Raw genomic sequence first — 6,000 nt, forward strand, 5'->3', positions numbered from 1 at the left:
TGCTTGACCATCCTCAGAGTGGAGGGCCCCTGGGCTGGCTCCCGAGGGGGCCCCTCGTCCGTGTTGAGGAGGGGGCCAGAGAGGACCCCAGGGCCGGAGTGTGTCAGGGGCTGCAGGGGCGAGGTGGTCCGGGATTGAGGAGGGTCTGGACCAGGGCCTCTAAGCCTGGGCCCCCCCCCCCTCAAGGGATCCAGGACAGAATTCATAAACTTGGAAAGAAAGTCCAGAAATCTCACCTTACATTTACAAAACTTTAATCAACTTGTGGTATTTCCTTTTATTATACAAATGCAGGCAAAAAAACAAGCCAGCAGTGTTGTCAGTGGCACCTGCAACTCTGCCATCAGTAGAAGCCAAGGATCTTGTCACAGAACCTTCAAAGTGTGCTGATCTCTTGAAATACGTATGCTCAGCCTGGCTTAGAAATCCCTGTAGTTATTAGACCCCCAGCTAGATCTAGTTATTCACCGAAGCACAGGTGTTACTATACTGTTGATATTTTGGGATAACTGTATTTCAGCACATTTGTTTTCCTTTGTAATGCTATTATTTTTTATGATACTTTTTAAACGATATTCTGAGAAGAGGGCTTTACCCAATTGCAGAAGTGTCCGTGGCGCCAAGGTTCAGGCCCCTGTGGCTGTTTCTGGAGAGGCCCACGGGGGACGGGGTGCAATGGGGGGCAGCACAAAGGACCCTTTGGGGGGGCTTCTGAGGACCCTCACTTAGGAGGATCAGGACGGCCATGCCTGCATGCAGTGCCTGATGTGTCCAGCAGGTGGGAGCACCTGCCCGGCTATTTCCCCCCTGCAGCCTCTTCCCAGCCTCTGCCAGGGCTGCTGGGGGCCGGGGCCAAGGAGGATGCAGGTTCCAACAACTTCAGCACCTGGAGACATGCACACACCTGTGCACACGCATGCACTGAACACACAGGTACACGCCACGCACACCTGCCTGCTCACACTCACGCAGCAGCCTACCTGGTAATCAGTTTTCTGGAACATTCTGCCCCTTCAGGGGGATTCTAGCCCTTGGGAAGACCTTTCAGAAGGAGGAGACCCCTCTTTGTTTTGCCCTTCCTTTCCCTCCTGAATAGCTTTTCTGAGGCACCCACAGGTCAGCACAGCTAACAGCTGCAGCCCACAAAGGAATCTCATTGCAGCTGGGGAATGGAGGGGAAGAAGAGGAGCCTGCAGTTCTAGCTGGGCCCCATGATCCTGGGCCAGTCGCTTCATCTGTCTGAACCTTTCTTCACATTGGTGCATTTGCACGAGGAGCACACGGCAGCATTTCTGGCTCATTTGTTGGGAGAAGGCCTGGGGGCGCCCCCATCCCTGCACCCGGGCCCTGACAGGCTTTGGACTCATGCCCCTTGTCCTAGAGTCTGAGCATGGAAGATTCTGCAGTAACAAGCGTGAGGCCAGGCCCAGGGCAGCTCCTCAAGCCTCCACAGCTCCTTACCCTGTCCGTGTCCCAGAAGCACGTGATTCCTAAATGGACCCCTCTGTCTGATCTATGGTGTTTCGGGGGTTGGGGACCCTGCGGCTCAGAGGTGAGAAAGTCTGGCCAGGGTCCCCATGGCCTCGGACGTCTCCCCCTCAGGAACTTCCTTCCCTCTCTGTCAGCTGATAAGCTGGGGGCGCAGGCTCCCCCGGAGCAGGGCTGGGCTGGGGGAAGGGAGAGTGAGTGAGAGACACACGGCCCCAGGAACCAGGGCACGCTAACACCTGGGGTATACTGCCACTCCCTTCTGGGTGGACGCCCTAGGGACAGCGTGCTCACTCGTCTCTATTCCCCAGCCTCTACTGACCATCTCGTGTCTCCTCTTCTCTGTAAATTGCATGCACACACGTGTTTGTCTGTGCATGTGTATTCATATTTGTGCATGTGTGCCCCTGAGCACACGGGGCCCTCTGCAGGAGGATGAAACGCTGGCCGAGGCCCTCAGACGGGCGCCAGCTGCTGGGGTCCAGGACCCAGGAGAGGCAGAGGCACAGGGACAAGAACTTGTGGCTCCAGGACTTGCGAGAAGGCAGGAGGGCGAGGGTGGCCCGGGTGGGAAGGGCAGCTGCGGTTGGCTCTGGAGTGCAGCAGGACCCGCTCAGCACCCTGCTTGTAACATGTAGGGTTGACCCAGATGACCCAAGGCTCAGGGCAGCTCCCCCCCACCGCTCTGGCTGAAATCTTTGCCTGGAAACTTGAGAAACACGTGCACAGCTCATGTCGTGCTTCAGATGAGGGAAGACTTTCCCTTTTAAAGCCACGGTCCAGTCCCATGGCTTTGTTTCCCATCTAAATGGATTCCACTCTTTGTCTCCTGCTGGGATCGCACTCCCGAGCCCCGCTGGGGATGTTCCACCACTCCCCTTGACATCTCCCACCTCTCCCGAACCAAACCATTCCAGGATCTCCTCCCCCGGGCCCGTCCTCCGAGTGGGAATCTTCCCCAGCTCAGGGAGCCTCATCTCCCCTCCATCCGGCACTCAAGCCAAACACCCCGGACAGTATTTTCTCCACCACATGGCTTCTCTCCGATCCTGGACAGGTGCAACCAGGGAGTTATCCGGGTATGACAATGGGTGCATTGGGCCACGGGGCCTCCAGGGTGAGACGGCCCATCGGGAGCAGGGGCGCGGGGAACCTCGTTTGCTGGGAGGGCCAGTGAGGGAGAGCCGCAGGGCCCATTTCAGCCGTGAGACCATGGGGTGGGTGTCTGTGCATGTGTGCACGAGTGCTGGTGACCGTTTTGGAGACTGTGAGCAGCAAACAGGCCCTTGGTGCAGAGGCTGCCCCAAGCCCACTACAGGGAGGGCAGCAGATCGCTTCCTTTGTTAAAAAAAATACTGTGCTAACACCTATATGTGTTAGCACTTCCTGGAGGATGCAGGACGGGCTGTAAGATTTGCCATTTTAACCATTTTAAAGTGTACATTCCAGTGCATTCGTTACCCGTAAACAACATTGTGCAACCATTGCCACATCCATGACCAAAACTTTCCCAGCACCCCAAACAGAGAATCTCCGCATTTTAGGCATCAACACCCCAACTCCTGCCTCCCCCACTTCCCGGCCCCTGGGAACCCCTAACCTCCTTTCTGTCTCTGTGGATCTGCTTATTCTAGATATTCTGTATATGTGGAATCATGCAATGTTTGTCCCTTTCTGTCACGTTTCTACTCAGCATATTGTTTTCCGGGTTCATCTGTGTTGCAGCGTGTGCCGCACTGTCAATCCTTTTTACGGCTGAATAACTTTCCGTCGTATGGCGAGACTGGGTTTTGTGTATCATTCCACCGTCGATGGACACCTGGGTGGCTTCCACCCTTTGGCTCGCGTGCACCAGGCTGCTGAGAATACTGGTGTCCAGACTCTGCCCAAGTCCTTGCTTTCAGTTCTCCTGTACTAAACATTGCTGTGTCATATTTCATTCTATGTTTAACTTTTTGAGGACCCCTTTGCTTCCTTTTGATTTTCTTCCAGTCGCCCCCAATGCCTCATGTGCTCCCAGGAACGGGCGCCAGGGGATGCTGTCGGCTCTCAGCCAGCTGACAGGAAGCAGCCAGAGAGCAGGGACTGGGGGCCCTCTCTGCAAGCTCCCGCTGCAGCCCCCAGAGTTTCTGGCCTCTTTGGAGACCAGCCCCGGAGCCCCAGGCCCCCAGAGGAGCATCTGGCCGGGCGCTGGATCACCCCTCGCCTGGCCGGGGAGGAGGGGGGCTGGTAGAAGGGTCTCATCATCTCTCAAACAGCACAAACCCCCAGCCTCAAGGCCAGGCCCATCCCCCAGAGAGTTTCCAAAACACAGAGCGGCTCAGCTCACTCCCCTGCTCAAAACTCTCCACCAATCCCTCAAGCTGCTGCTACTTGGGTCTCCAGCCTCATCTGCTTCAGTCCACCCCTTTGGCCACGACTCCTGTGGTCCAAATCTGCACCCCATGACTCTCAGAGCTCACTGTTCATTCGTTTGCTCATTCATTCATTCATTCATTCATTCATTCAGGCCCATGCCTGCTGACTCTCGGAGCGTCCTCTCCAGTGGGCAAGAGGCCCCGAGCCAGGAGCTGCCCTGCGGCTGCCTCTCAGCACCCCCCATGTTGCCCTCCTCCACTCCCTGCCCACCGGATGGGCTTGAAGTCTGGCCAGTGCCCAGCACGGCTGCTCCAGGGACCACATGTGGCTCTTCGGGCTCTCTTTGGGGAAGACAGGCTGGCTGGCCCTCCGCCGCCACAGCCTCCCCAGGTAGGTGCTCTGCGATGCTGAGCTCCAGGGAGCAGGAGGCAGCCAACGGCCAGGCAGGGGCCTGAGCGTCTACACCAGCAGCAGCCGCCGCAGAAGGCACCACCCCTGGCTACACCCTCTGGCAGGTTCTAACAGTTATTGGGGCAACTATGAATGCCTGTGATTTCTTTGTTCTCATCTTTCACTATGGGCACAAGGAACATTATCTTCAGATTCAACTGGTTGCAAGGAGGAAGATGCTGCGGTGACTAAATACAAGTTTCAGGAAGCCGGAGCAGGTCAGGCAGGTGCCGCGTGAATTCCTAAACCAGGCTGGCAGGTGTTGGGGGGAAAGTGGCTTCATTTCCTGGGAGCATGGCAAAGGGTGGGGTTACGGCCATCACGGCAATTCTTGCCCATGGACCCTGGCCGGCGCCCCCCCCGCCACCCCTTCACTGCAGGGCAATCCGCTCTCCTGTTCACCGCAAAAGCCAAGAAGCAGCCAGGATCTGGCACAGAAACCCAGAAAAGGCAAAGGAACACCCGGGAAAGGGAAAATGCAGCAGAAAGCAAAACCCACGTAGCCCCTCAGCTGGCCCGCGGTCTCTTCACTGGGGGTGGCGCCGCTGGGATTCGAGGTCCCAGCCTTCGCCTCACGCTGCCCCAGGGAGCCCCCTGGGCTGGGCCCACCTGTCCTCAGGCCCGGGACCCACCTGTCCCGGGACGGCCACCAGGGGCGCCCGGGCTCCGGAGGCACGGCCGGTTTTCCAGCTGAATTGAAGGGCGCCGGGTGGGCTCCCCAATTCTCACTCCGGAAAGTGAGCCAGCGGGGCTGCCTGCGCTCAGCTCCTTGTGGGCTGGGTGACCTTGGACAGGTCATTCTGCTTTCTGAGCCTCGTTTCCTCGTCTCAAATGGGGACGCAAAGGCACCTCCTCCGGGCGAGCTGTGTTGCAGCAGGCGGTAAATATGAACTGCTGTTATTACTGCCAGCCCCAATCTACAGCAGAGTTGGGGTGACCCGCACACAAAAACTAGACGGTGAAATCTGCCCACCCAATTCTGAATAAAAGCACATTACAACCCCGATAACCTTGAAGTCAGTATGCTGAGTAAACTGAGTCAGACACAGCAGGGCACATACCGTATGTTTCCACGTGCATGAATTTCCTAGAATAAGCAAATCCTTGGAGATGGAAAGTGGATTAGTGGTGACCAGGGGCTGGGGAAGGAGGCGTGGGTTAGTGAGTGCAGAAAAAGTCCTGGTAATGGATGGTGATGGAGGCTGAACTGTACACTTAAAACAGTTAAAATGGGAAGTTTTGCCTTAGATTATATGCTACCTCAATTGAAAAAATCCAGTTGGCAGCGTCTCCCAGATGTGAACTCACACAAAGTTCCAGAAACTTCAAGTGCCCTAAAACAGAGATCGTAGTGGGATAGGGAGCTCTCTCCAGTGTGGAAGTCAGGCTGAAATAACCAACTGGGAGCCTCCCCAATGGCCTCTGCCCTCTGATGCCCCTCAGCCCCCAACCCCTGGCGTGTGGGTCCGTCGGATACCTACCGGCTCTGGATTTTTCCCTGAGTGCCAGTTACCTTCAGGAGATTGTGCTCTGTGATTTTCCTCCCAGCCACGCGGGCACTCATCTTTAAAAATAGTTGCAGAACAGTCCATTGCTTATTCATGAGCTCTTTTGTTAAAGATAAAAACGGATACACACAAAACCCTGCGGCTCTGGTTTGTTTAGTTCACAAAAGGCCCACTGCGTTATCAAAGGGCTGGCTCG

Source organism: Choloepus didactylus, chromosome 21, assembly GCF_015220235.1.
Source record: "Choloepus didactylus isolate mChoDid1 chromosome 21, mChoDid1.pri, whole genome shotgun sequence".
Taxonomy (NCBI): domain Eukaryota; kingdom Metazoa; phylum Chordata; class Mammalia; order Pilosa; family Megalonychidae; genus Choloepus; species Choloepus didactylus.